This window comes from Anas platyrhynchos, chromosome 13 (genome assembly GCF_047663525.1).
Source record: "Anas platyrhynchos isolate ZD024472 breed Pekin duck chromosome 13, IASCAAS_PekinDuck_T2T, whole genome shotgun sequence".
NCBI classification, from domain to species: domain Eukaryota; kingdom Metazoa; phylum Chordata; class Aves; order Anseriformes; family Anatidae; genus Anas; species Anas platyrhynchos.
Genome location: NC_092599.1, coordinates 3,371,748 through 3,386,055, shown reverse-complemented (window position 1 = coordinate 3,386,055; position 14,308 = coordinate 3,371,748). Strand labels below are relative to the sequence as shown.

The 14,308-nt window shown below is 39.0% G+C and overlaps 1 long non-coding RNA gene across 3 annotated transcripts in view; it reads left to right on the top strand.

The window, feature by feature from the left end:
• Positions 1 to 14,308, top strand: part of LOC110354237 (uncharacterized) — a 46,907-nt gene that overhangs the window by 28,303 nt on the left and 4,296 nt on the right. For 2 of the 3 annotated variants that reach the window (XR_002405908.4, XR_002405909.4), the window contains exon 3: positions 229 to 347. This is a non-coding gene — a long non-coding RNA (uncharacterized lncRNA). Of the gene's footprint in view, positions 1 to 228; positions 348 to 4,412; positions 4,532 to 14,308 lie in introns of all 3 variants that reach the window. The other variant, XR_011812590.1, reaches the window with a different exon arrangement.

Sequence of the window (14,308 nt, the reverse complement as noted above, 5' to 3'; positions counted from 1 at the left end):
CTGTCCCTGAGGATGCTTAAGCTCTCCCACATCCAGCGGGGAGTCTGCCTAACTCCAGCAGTTGTGACTGGGGTATCTGGGTTTCCAGATTCCTTCAAGAAGGAAGGATTAAGCTTGACTAAAAGTCACATAGATAACCTATTGTATTATTTTTCTGGGACTGACCTTTTTTTCTTTTTTTCTTCTCTACAATTTCTAATAGAAAAAATGGTAACTGTGCATTCACAGGTGTAAGCTGCAGAGCTGGGGCTGTGGATTGGTTTCGGTGTCACAAGTGCTTCCAGGTAATGCTGAGTCTCAGCAGCTTCATGAGAGCTGGATGTGATGGGCTTGTGCTACTGCAAAGGGTAAGAAAATGCTATGAAAAGAATGTAGAAAATGGAGAATACCTCCAGGCCTTATTGTTATTCCACTTTTCTAAAAACAATATACTAGGAACTGTATCTGTATCTGCTGTAATCCACCTCCTTTCAAGTACATTTTCAGACCTCTGGTTCTTTATAAAGACAGTGAGAGTGTTGGAATTGTTTTTAATATTAATTTATAATCCTAACATGATTTCAAATACAGAAAGGTTCTTTATGTTGAACAATGCTGAAATACATGCAGGGTTCAGAAGACAGACTCATATCTGCTTTAAGCTTGGAAACTGGAGAAAAAAAAAAAAAAGAGAGAAATGATGACTGCATAGATTTCCTGATTCTTTCTGGCATGTAAGTCCCTTAGAAGATTAGATGTCGGAGTGATTTCATGCTGTGTAATATCATGTCATTGGCAGGGTTTCTTTGGTAATAGAATTCTGATTTTGTGAAGTACGGAGGCTGCTAAATCAGACTGCATGAAGAGCCAGGTTTTAGCTCTTGTAGTTCTGACTCTTCAATGAGAAGCTTATAAGCTCCTGTTAAAGGTAGTGCTGGTGCCTAGAAGTGTCTCTCATTCTACAAAGATGTAGTACCTAAATGCCAGTGGAAGAAAATTCCTTAGAAATCAAATCTGGTTGCTTAGTACTTACAGCAGCTATGTTTACAGGCAGCTGCATCAGATCTTTCACTCATAAGGGAATAGCAAGAAGGGAAACTGGCAACCACTTTTCTTGTGTTTGGGCTACCTATTAAAAAGCAGCTTTAGTAATACAAATGCAACCTTCTTTAACTAATCTGGGGGGCTATTTACAAAAGAAAATGTTAAGTCAATGTTTATATCATTTACTTGAAGATCCTTTTTTGGATGAAATATATTTTACTGGAATTAAAATTTCAAAGTATTTGGAAAGTGCACTGAACATGGAGATAAATCACATTTATTTTTTCTTTCCAGAATTATCTCAATTGAAATAAATAACACTTCTACTGAAACAGCTTTAAGATCATTAATATTTTTAATTATTATTTTTTGTTACACATTGATTAAAAACAAATACAAGCTGGCTGTTGTGAAAACTACTGCCAAAAACTCTTACATCTTGGGGTTGATTCATTAACATGTATTTTGTGGTGCCTGCAAATAAGGAGCTTAGGGTATTGGTGCGTATGTTGAGGATGGAGTGATTAGACAGAGATGGTGAATGCAGCTCCAATTAAAAGCAGGAAAAATGACCAAAAAAGTGTTTGTTTCTACCATTTTCAGGGAGATGGAGTTTGCTCACCTTCACTTACGGAAAAAACCTTTCTGCCACAAGCTGCAGGTGACAGGGTTTGAAATGAAATAGAGATGAAACAGTTGCAGGATATAATTGGACAGGCTGAGTAGACTCGTGTTGTTAAGCCACTTTGTGTGTCCAGTATGGCAGTCTGGCAGAAATGTTGCTTGATATGTTTTCTGTTTACATAACTAATGCTTCTAGACTGTATAAATTTAGACTGTATAAATTCAGATTTAGGTATGGATGTTTGTTCTTGGTAAAAATACTTATTATGTATCCCTAAGGCCTCAGTGTTCTGGCTTACATGTATGCATACATAAACTCTCTCTATATATTTAGCTAATGACATGGGCTGAGATAGCATTGTCATGCTGATATACTGTTCAGCTTTGCATCACTTGTACTAACTTTTCTGCCTAGCTCAGCCCAGGCTGTGCAGTGCTCTTCTGTCTGGGAGAGGCTCCAGAGGGTTCACAGTGATGTCCTGTCGATGAAAGCTCTTGTTCCCCCTTGGGGCTATGAGCTCAGAGCCACTGCTCATGGCCAGGGCCATACAAAAGGCATTTGTGCCAGTGGTGGCACCTTTCTGTATCCTCCTGTTCTGAATATGAAGCAGAAAGACTCACAAACAGAAGCTTAGAAGACGAAGACTGTCACATCTTCTGGCAACACCAACCTTGTTCTGTTTCCACAAAGATGGTTTTCCTTTTAATTTCTGATCAAATCCTGCAGATGGTCATATGGGCTTTCCAGAGGATAGTACAGGTGCTTTCTTACATTTCTTTGGCACATATGAACTGAGCCATTTATTGCACTGCATGGCCAATGCATGTGACCGTACTTGCTTTTACACTCTGCAAATAAGCCCTCTGAAATTACTGGGACTGGCTGTTTAAATTGAAATCATTCATGAATCTCCACAAGACCAGTACTTCAATATTTATGTAGGGGGCTGAAATAGATTTTCTAGCATATAAAATAACACTTATGGGATGATGGCATACAACCTCTGGCTGTGCCTGAGCAGAGAGATTGAACAGGTAGGAAAAAGTCTGAGATATGGAATAGCACTTCTGGCTTTGTGGAGGAAAAATAAAAATAAAAATACTGACCACTGCAGTAAGAGCGTAGTCACTTCTCCTCACACAGAACACCTCTTCCCTGGCTTGGGTAGGGGACACACAGGAACAGTGGCTACCCGGGGATGGAGCCTGGGCAGTCTTTGCTTCAGGATGTGTGACTGCTGCTGGGGTCTGAGAACAAGTGTAGAGCCACGGTAGGCTTGGATGAGAAATAAAAGTTACTAAAATAGTTGTGTTTCCTCTTTTCTCCAAGATTGCCCCAATAATAATTTCTGAAGGACTCTGTTGGCTTAGTCGATGAACTTCTTGTACTTTCTTAAAGTCTGTCCAGCCCTTTGCTGGGAAGGGGGAATGAGAACTGAAGGGAGTTTGTGGTTCATTTGAGGTGCCCTCAATGGGCACTTACAATCAACAACTGAATGCATCACTTGCTTTAAATAGCCTGACTACAGTCATTCATAAGAACAACAAAAGGTGGCAGACTGATTAACATTTGGTGGAGTTTGAATGTTGAACTTTTTTTCAGATTTATTGCTGAGAGTTAGGAAGTCTTTCTCTCTCCCACACACACATCTGTTTGCAAGTTTGGGCCAGCTATTTAGGAAGAGTGACACGAGGTTTGGCCCAGGCTGCTCAGTCCAGCAAGCTTTTGACTGGTTGAAGTGTTCTTATTAATGCTGAATTATCAAAGTGAAATGAGCAGAAAACAGCAACAATCAGGATTTGGGCTTGTGCTGGTATCCCTTTCTGGGGTAAAATCAGTTTGAAGAAAGTGGCCAATATTTACAGCTGTTGAACTGCGAGAGACAGTGATGATCATGGTACAGTGAATGGAAATCTCAATTTTAAATCGCTTCATATAAGACAAATATAATTTAGTGGGAGAATGTGGTTAGCAAACACATACCATTTATTTGTGAGGCAAACTGGATTAGGAGGGCTTCGTGTCCAGTCATACATGCATGCAAGTGTCTAAAATCAGAATCTGGCCCAAAGTATGACTACATCTGAACGCACTCAGCAAATTTGAATTAAGTAGGAAATGCAGCTGTACACTTGGGGCATGCACTTGTTTACAAATCAAGCTGACCATAAATAAATAAGTGTTGAAAATTAGGTTTTGATGACAGTGCTCCTTTTAACAAGGTTTCTGAACAATTTGGGGGATTGTGTTGTTGCATTTCCTAAAATGAAAATGTTCATAAACTGAGGCAATTTTTGAGCATGAACATTCATTTCAAATGAATGGATTAAAAAGCTTTGGGGAAGCAGAAGGTGTGGATTTAAATGCAGAATGTGGGAATTGCTGCTGTGAAATCTATAATTCAATCTTGGTTTATCATCCTAAGCAAAAGATGGATTTCTAGTAATGGATTGTCAGTTTTAAACTACCCTGTACTTTTTTGTAATATGCACAAGTAGATTCTTGTCAACTCAGCATGCAACATTTTTCCACATAAATGGTTTTCCTTATGATATTCTGTACTAGCACCTGTATGTTTTAACAAGAGACCACATGGTTTGTAAAGATCTTTGCTCCCATCACCCAGCACGGTTAGAGAAGCAGTGGAAGTAAAATGGTTTTAGCAAGTAAAATTATCCAGTTTCAATTAAAAGCTTCCTTATTTATGCAGGGCAGAAGCTCATAATTTATTCAATGTTTTGTGTGTGTGTGTACCTGATGACAGGGTGTGCAAGTCTGGGGTTATAACCTCAGAAAAAGAAGCCAGCAATTACACCTGCCAGCATTTTCCCCTGGCCACTGGTGCAATTACCCATCAAGGATAATTGACAGCAAGATAATAGGGTAAGTTTATGTTTGGATTGTTGTTTGTTTGTTTGGTTTTTCCTCCCTAGATTGTGGCACTGTACTATTTAGTAAGTAGAACTTGTGATGCTCCATCGTGAATGTGCTCATAGGCACCTACAGTCAGCAACTTAAACACTGTTGGAAGGGATGGGAATTTTTTAAGGTGCCAAGATAGAGAAAGAAATGAATGTGTCACCTTGCCTTTGATGCTAATATTCCATACCTAGAACTGCCCTCAAAGGAGAAGACAACACATTATCCACCTGAGCTGGTCTCTTTCCCTACATGCAGGATGGGCTGTGGTGGGCAACAAGTCTACTCAAGGTTGGCTTTATGATCTTTTCTTTCAAAGTGGCAACATCAGCAGTTGCCTTTGGTAAAATGACACAATAGTGAGATAAGAGGAAACCCCCAAATCCCTGCATTACTCTAAGCAAAGAGTATCCTCCATCTCTGGCTGACTTTACAGTTTATGGCCCATTGCTCTTTGGCAGTATGTTTTCCTCTGACATGTTAGATCCTCTTCAGACAGAGAGGGAAAGGAAACCTGGACCATCACTTCTGGAAACCAGCAGACTATAAACCAGAATATATCAAATGCATACTATTTTCTCAGAAATTCAATCAGCCTCTGAAGATGGGGCTGGACTTACAATTACAAGTGGAAGGGATACCTTTATAGCATGAGTTCAGCCTTCCTTCAGTGTTTGCTGCTGACAGACTCCACAGGCTTTAGATTTTTTATTATTATTATTATTAATTTATTAATTTGTTAAATGTCTGATTACCTTTATGCACTTCAACTTCCCATGTTCTACCAAAAAGTGCCCTACTGAATAGTGTCTGCATCTTTCATCTGCCCCTAGCTGCATGCATTTGAGTGCAACAGCGCTCTCCTGGATCTACTTCAGGACTCTTCTAAGTGGCACGTTTCTGCCATGCCTATTCCATAGTGATTACAGTTTTGTTCCATTGTAGCCTTTCCTACACAGCTAGATGTCTATATTTCAAGGTATGTTTGAATATCTAAAGGGATATTATTAACTCATACTATTTGTATTTAAAATATGCAAACCCATTAATCCAAATTACCTGCTGTTTTCCTGCTGAATTTAGTGTTCAGAACAAATCCCGTTACCTTTCAAAGAGCACAAAAATTGGGTTCTAAATAGCTTCTGTTATATTAAAACTATGAATAAGGATGTTTTAAACTCTTTAAGCCATCTGCATGCTGCCAGCTTACCTATTGTGCCTTTAATTTAAAAGGAATGTTAAAAAGAGTGCAAACACTGCAAATGATGGCTCTGTGTGGAATACTAATCCACAATAGTTGCATGTTTCTAACACTTCAGAAATTCCCCAGAGTCTCATTCCTGCAAGTTCTCATTATGGCATTTGAGAGGACATTTTGCATTGGAGAGTAAGAAGCAAAAGTTGGGGGGTCTCATCAGGACTGTTCTGTGTGACTTTGAGAACCTAATTTTGGGATATATTAGATTAAAACCAGTACTGATTTCCTTATGTATTAAGGAAGGCTCTATGAGCCATGAGCTCCACATTTTATGAGGCATGTGATGATAGTTTTTGTTTGTTCAGCTTTGTTTTAACATGCTCGTTCACATCACCTGGACTTAAACCAGAAAGAGAAATGTCATTCTTTCAGGTTTGGTTACCATCACTTTTTTCTCGGTATTTTACCATTGGAATTTAATTTCCAGTTCTATCAATGACACTTCTGCTATCAGTAAAAATATTTTATTAGACCTTATCTGCATCACCCTATCCACTAGCCCAGAAATACGTGACTGTAAGCAGTTAACGTTTTGGTTTACTTCACCACACAATTACTAGCTTTTTTTTTTTTTTTTTTCCATTAAAAACATGGTTCAGTTTACAGATGGTTAGCTTTTTAATCTAATCCAGTCATATCATGACAGACCTATGCAATAAACATTCTGTTGGATGGAGAGGAATATTAAATATTCAGTACTGCCTATTAAGTACTGCTCTTTCAGAGACAAAGATTTTGGAACTTGATGCTGGTAGGACTTAATTTTGTGAGCAATCCAGGTAATTAATGAACTTCACTTATCTGTTGGGTAGTATCTGTATCAAGATACTTGAATCTCAAAGAGACAGCCTGGCTTTTTTTTTTTTTTTTTTTTTTTTTTTTTTTTTTTTCTTCATTGAATCAACCTTGTTTTGTATAGAGGAAAAAACAGAGCAAATGTGTTTAAATTCTGCAGCAGTTCATTGTGAGTAAATGAATAGCATGAAAGAATAGCACAGAAACCAGTGAATCTGAGGTAGACTTGAACTTTCTGGACTTCTTTTGTTGTGGTTTTCTTTTCATTACCATGGAAGGCATCTTACTCTTGGCGTATGCTACTGCAGTCATAATAACCACCCTGAATAGGCTCAGTCACAGCCCTTGAGTGAAATCAGACCTTTGTTAACACTGCAAGCAAAATATTCATAGAACTTGACAAAGATAAGGAATCCTCCTTCCCAAGAGGGAAGGGAAGGCAGGAAGGGAGTGCCAGCCCTGGGAGATGCCTGGAGTTGAGGCACAATTCATTGTGGGACTCGGCAAGTCTCCTTAACCACTGCCACCTGACAGGACTTCTCCAGCCATCTTCCTGTTCTTTTATTTCCAATTAGCTTGAGAGGGATGAGGACCATGTAGATGTCCTTTTTTCACCCTCCTATAATTCTCCATTGCATAGAAGCAAGTCTGGGGATTCAGATAGTCTGGTACTTTGGACAGCATTAAGACAAAATATAAGAATAAACTTTCACAGTCTGAACACTTGTGGTATGTTCTACCATTTTCATAATTATGTGAGAATTATATTATTATGCCTGGGGTCAGGGAAGGGACTACTAGACAAACTAATCAAGATATGATACGTTATATCTCAGTATAATATATAATGCAGAGTATTTTTTTTGTTTGTTTTCAAAAGTCCTGTTCAAACAAATCTCAGAACAAAATTCAGTTTCACAAGTGGTGTACATATCAAGAGAAAAATGCACAAAAGTGTGGTTATTTGTAAATCTCTGTGAAACATAGGATGGACATGAGCTGACGTTCAGTATTGCCATAAAATAAGAGACCCAAGCTATGTGGTTTTGAATTGTTTCTTAGCATGTTTCATTACCAGAGGAAAAAAAGGTTAAACAGCCTGTCCAATTAAAATCAATGGAAATTTGCCTAGTGACTTCAATGGAAACTAGCATGGGCACAAGATCTGTGAAGATGACTGGAAACAGTCTGTGGAGAATTTCAAGGAAGGCAGCTTTGAACTGAGTATGAAATAAATGGGAAACCAGTGTCTGCCAGTGGGTCTGCGATAAGGAAATGTGCAAACGTTTCCTCTGATAGCACCGGAATTGGCTGCAATTAAGCATGATTTCAACGAGGAGCACATTGCATTTCCAGTTGATCACAGTGAGAAACATTTGTGTAAAATGACAGCTGCAGCTAACTGCTTATGAGTCTACGGGTGCTTCTGAAGCTGGTGAGCTGGTTTATTTGTGTGTTCAAAGCCAGTGGAAAATTCAAGCTTGCCCAAAATTGGGAACACATACAGAGGCACTGGAAGTAAGCCCAGGAGACTACAGCACTGTTTAAGGTCAGACCATGCTTTTCTTCGTAGCATGCATGCAGTAGCCCTGAGGTTATGCAGGTGTCTGTGATGAAGATTTACAGGAGCTGAAAGTCTCCAAAACCAGGTTAGAAGGAGATCCAGTATTTGTATTTGAGCACTGTCACCACAGGAGAAAGGGCAAAGGTGAGTGTTGGTGGCTTTGACACTGCTCAACAGCAGCCCAATGGCTCATGCTTCCCTAGCTGTAGCTGACCTAATCTGATTTTTATGAACCTCTAACAGCCCTCAAGGGGCCCATGCATTGCTGAGACGTTGCTGGAGCACAGCGATGCTCACCTCCCTCCTTTCCTCTGGCAAGGGCTGCAAGTGCAAACCTTGGGGTTCCCTTGTGCCACCACTCCTCCACCCCACCAGCTGTGTCAGCTTCCCAGGACCAGTCTGTAAAACTTGTTTTAATAAAACTTGTGAAGGTTTTAGAAGACTAGAGAAACTCTCCTAATAAGGCATTTGATTTTACCAGTTCTGCTTTTGCATTTTTTTTTTCTCTCCCCATTTTATTATGGAAGCAGAAGAGGCCAAGTCAGGAGAGCAGTCCCTTTGCAGTAGACTCAGGCTGAGATTTTTATCAAAAAATGAGGTTTAGTATCATTTAATGAGAATGGGGAGAAACCAAAAAGTGAGGAAGTATCATAACCTCTGAGAAAAGGAAGAAATGAAGAAATGCAGAAGGCTGCAGGTTGAAATATGGTCAATGACTGTCCTGAGTGGATATTGTTTGTAGGGCAGTTGCAGCCCTCACTGATGTCTGCTTTACTTTTATTTTCTGAATTCCTTTTTGTTTTTCTTGATAGGAAAAAACAAACAAAAAACAAACAAGCATTTGTCTGAAACAGGTAGGTAGGTAGATGCTGGACCATATCTATGAACAACAGTAAAGATATTACTAAAAGGATGTGATTTTCATATTTCTTCTCTCTGTGGCTTTGTTTCTTCTCCTTTCATCTCTTATTTACTTATTTTGATGTAGGTGGGATGGTGTTCTGCCTCACAAATTTTAAAACTGCACTGTTTGCATGTTTCTGCTTATGCAGTGTTTAACTTGGGGGATAGTGTGGATCCCTACAGGAATTCCCTAAAAGGCAATCTTAATTAATGTTACCAGCCGTATGGAAATGTGCCTGCCCCTGGCAATGTAGGGGAATGGTGCTGAATGGTGACAACCTTGTCCTCATCCTCTTGAGCATAATAACTCTTGATCTTTCCTCTTTCAGTACATGGAGGTGCTGAGCCTGTCTCATAACGTAGCTACATCGCAACGCATTTGCTTGTCCACATAAATTACATTTGTTCCGATCATTTTCTCGGTAATTGTTTATTAGGAAAAGGCAAAAAAGCACATTTGCTGAACGGTGGCTGTCATAGGTATCCTGATTAAAAATAAATAAATAAATAAAATAAAACCTTCCAGAAAGTAAGTGAGCTGTTACATTTGCAGCCAGAATTTCACAGAAATGAAGGCAGCTGAGATAAGCTGCAGGAGCAGCTCCAGGAGCAGCCCCGTAGTGCCGCTGGCAGGACTGCTTATCAGCAGAGGTGAGTGATGGCAGGGGAAGCCTGCCCAGCCACTGGGGCTGATTTCTGCCCTCGAGGTACATGTCAGAAAATATCGTCAGCTGGTTGCACTTTGCCGTGTCAGGATTTGTCTTCATTCCCCCATATTGTGCGTCTGTGTGTGGATGCTTGTATGTGCATTTTAAAACAGGGCAGGGAATATTTTACTTTGTCTCACAAATGATGAATTCATTCAGTATTTTATTTTTTTCTGGAAGAAGATCACAAAAACAAAACAAAAAACAAAAACAAACAAAAAACTTGTTGCTTAAGTCCAGGGCAAGTCTCTGGGCTTCAGTTATTTTAGATGTGAGGTGTACTTTTATGCACAGGTGTCTTTTTTTGAGAATATTTGCTGTTTTGTAGCTTCTATTTCTTTTTTTTTTTTTTTTTTTTTTTTTCTGTGATGTTATAGGGCTTTACACAGGTTTTAATTCTGTGTGCCACAGAAACCCAGGAGAAGTCAGATTTAATCTACAATTTGTGGTGTGCTTCCTGCAGCAGTTTAGGCAGTAAGAAAACTTTTGGTTTTACCTTTGAGTTGAGGAATTTCTTACTGCTTCCCTCTAGAAACTCACCAATGTGGGAGGCACTGGGGAAGGCTTTGTTCATACAAAGTTACATCCATGCATAAGGTGTAATTTTTTTTTTTTTTTGCTTTTCAGTGACCTTATAATTGTGCATGTGTTATGGCATGAGGTCTGTGGAGTGACATTAAAAACAGGAACATGTTTCTTAGAATGTGAATATCTGTATCTTAGCAATAACAAAAACCTGAGACGGGATAAATGCTGCCTTGCTTGGGTGGAAAACAAACACATTTTTTTGACAAGTCTCTTTGCCTGATCCGTGCAAGGTAGCTCTGTCCTGAGAGATGCCCAGCATGAAGCCATCGCAGGGAGACTGATCTTTCTCAGGAAATGTTGATTGCCTTTTGAGAACTGTCTTTCCAAAGTGCCTGAGATGAGGTAACCCATTAAAATCAGCAAGCAGCCACTGAGATTTCAATGCAAGCCATGCATGCCTTACTTTGAGATGTATCATTCCTTCTCACTCAATACCTAGTTTTCTCAGAGGAAAGGTGAACCCCAGGCAGGCAATGACTGTCCAAATACATGTACCTTAGAGAGACTCAGTATAGCTGCACTGCTGGGATGATGTCCTGTGCTGCGCTGCTGAGGCAGGAGGAATTACGCATCCAGCTGATAGGGCTGAGCTCACCCACCAATGGCAAAAAGGTACAGTGGCCACTTTCTCAAGAAAGTAGATGATAAATATTTATGCCATTCCTTAGCACTGGTTCCACTGTTCAGGAAATTACATTCGGAGCCGATGTTCTTCATAATAAAGTCGAGACAAATATCTGGACCTCTAGTATAGACAACTATCAGCCTTGCTCAGAAGGAGGGCACGCTGCATGCCTGTCTTAGAGTAGTATTTCCTTGGTCGCTGTTTGGTGTCATTCCCATTCAAGCCCATTCTCTGGAAACTTATTGTTTTACATCACATAATCATTTCAGGCTCATCTGAAGTCTAACTCCACAGTGGTAAGTGTGCTGGTGTTTCTGTTCCTACAAAGTTGGGAGTGCAAAGCGCTCTGGTGTTTGTGTTGACCACATGGCCAGAAGGTACAAGGCACGGCAGCTTGGCTATATTACAGTTTGGCCTGAAAAAAATGACTTTTTGGGTCCTTTTTTTTCCTGTCTGCTCAGTGACTAGACTTGTTCTTCTGACACACAAAAACATAACATCTGGTTGTCTAGGGATGAGAACAGGTTGAGTTTTTGCCGTGTAAAATCACAGCAGTACACCAAGTCAGGTTTTACTAGTGCAATACTTTTTGATTTGTTTAGTATGAGATTAATATGAAAATCCTTCTAGAGGGGGAAAAAGATCAGCTGGTTCACAAAGTCTGAGCATTTGGCAGTACTGCAATTTTTATTGGTAGCTTCAGGCTACCTATATTTTTTCCTGACAATTTATATGCTACTCAAGCCTAAAGTATGTGATCTAATCTGTTCTTAGATTCACGGATAGAATGAAAAGTTGGTTTCAAACTCTGTCTCAGGGCTTCACAGAAGAGCACTAGCTCTAGACTGGTGCCATGTTTTTCTTTTATTAGCACATTTGAGCTGTAAAACACATGGTTATAAGCGACATTACTTAAATTCCATTTTCAGTGTTATTTATTGTCGTTACTACTGCTATTATTTGATGCATAAAATTATTCTTACTTTAGACAGTCAACAATCCTAAATACCACTGTCAGATCTGAGCATGAAAATGTTAGCATGCAAATTGCTTATATCTGGCACTGAATATGTATGTTTAAAACAAAACTCTTTGATACTTGTGATAATCATTACTCTTAGCTCTAAAATCTCCAACTGTTTAAAAGACAGAGTTCATTAAGTTAATTACAATTTCTTGATGGCAAATCGTCTTGTTGGCAAAGTCAATCTCTATAGGAAACCTAAACAGCTGAAATGTAATCAGATGCTGTTACAGAAAGTGGTTTTAAATGGCAAAGAGATTGAAATTAGCTCATTTTAAAATCAGGACAAAGACAGCGTGTGCCAGTCCTGAATTCTCTGTGTCTTTCCTTTTGTCAAAAAATTGATTTTTGTGTATTGTTTTTAAGTCAGCCAGTACAATAGGTAATTCATCATCACTGTGAGATATAAACTCAAGCAGTCTCCAAAAATAATTGAATTTTGCAGAAATTCTCTAAGGGGGTGAAAAATCCATAACAGCCATTAAATTCTGCTCTTTGTAGAAAGAATCTGAAATATTACAATTATGATCAAGTAGGAGAAAAAACTCTTTAATTTTAGTTGCTGAATGTAGCACGAATAGATTGGTGTTTTGTTATGCTGTCCTACTGTTTCAATGGAATTTGTATGAGAAAATGTGATAACATATCAAAAGATGTCATTTACAATGGGAGGAGGAAAAACTGTTTAAGAATTCTGGTATGAGAAATGGAAGAGATTTTAGTCTTGGTCTGGAACTATGTTTATATCCACACCTGAATTGGAGAACAGCCTGTTGATACATAAATTAGGAGGTTTCTGTTGTCTGCCCTATTATAGCACTTTTGTGGGATCTGTAGTTTTTAGAGTATCTCCAGATTTCCTTTAAATTATACATTCCCAGCTGTGAATGCCAGGGTCAATCCCTTTGCTACACAGTTTTAGGTTGTGTGAAGAAGTAACACTCTTCTTGGGATATCCAGCTGCTCTCTGCTATAGGAACAGCACAAGGGCCACATGTGGGATTTAGGCTTAAGCTCTTTTTCAAGTAGATACTTCAAGAGTGGAGTAAATATCATGAAAGAATCTTTCCATGAAAGGAACTAGGACTGCCTCTCCCAATGATTTTGTTCCCTTCCTGGTAGCTGTGGGATTTGACACACTCGTCACCTTCAAAGATGGACCAAGATTTTTCCAATGCTAATGTCTATTAGCAAGATGTCAGGTCTACTGGTCGCATATGGAATATTTCTTGTCTAGGGGAGAGAACACAACATCTTGTGGTCCATGCTGATAAAGTGCTCACAAAGATTCAAAAAAGGACATGTTTTTTTTGTAGTCAGACTCATGCTGGCATGGGCTAAATGTGAAAGTAAATAGATACTGCAAAGTAAACAGATGCTGTGGTAATTTATTACAAGCTTTTTTTTTTTTTTTTTTTTTTATATTCATAGTAGTGTGCTGTAAAGCAATGGATCATATCAGATGAAGCCATAACATGACAAGATGGATCATTTAATATATTAAATGATGCTGCTGTGTGTGCTGTTGTATCCAAAATATATTAAGAGAAAACAACAACAAACTATTGGACAGTATATTTTTGTATCATATGCCTAGATCTGGCTTAGTAAATCTGCTGCATCATTAGCTTCTGCCCAATTTTAGCTTTTAGAATGCTTTACAGTTCTGTAGCCACTGCACTGTAAATTGTCATTTTATTTTTGTGTGTTGTAAAATAATCATTTGGGAACAAAAGAAAGAACTGGCTGTGCTGTTTAACAAGGATCTGTCCCTAGATCTAGCTGGAAAATTGTTTCATGTTAATTTACATACAAAGATAAAATTTTCTCTTCATTATTGAGATGCTTCCCCTGACTTGCACGTGTTCTGTCCCCTCTGGAAGGGGAGAGAAAACCAAAACTGTGTGTAGGGCTGTGTTCCACCAAAGCTGCTGCTCAATGCCAGCTCATATCAAATAGTGATGAAGACAGGAGTGTAGTAAGCTGTTTATATTCAGTTGCTCAGGATAATCTAACACATCCCCAACCATAACCTCTCTTTTCAGGTTCATATGGTCCCAGGCTCATGAGAATAATTGGCATTATCTGAATGTTTCTCATCATGTGCCTTATAGCAGCTCTCTGGAGATTAATGAGATCAGTGCTGCAATGTGTTCTATTCACATATGGTCCCATGGCAGTAAAAGGCAACTTTGAGTCTTTGTAACAGAAAAAATATGGATAAATACTTTAGTCTTTCCTGGGCTGCAATAGATATAGCAAGCAGGTTGCTGCAGA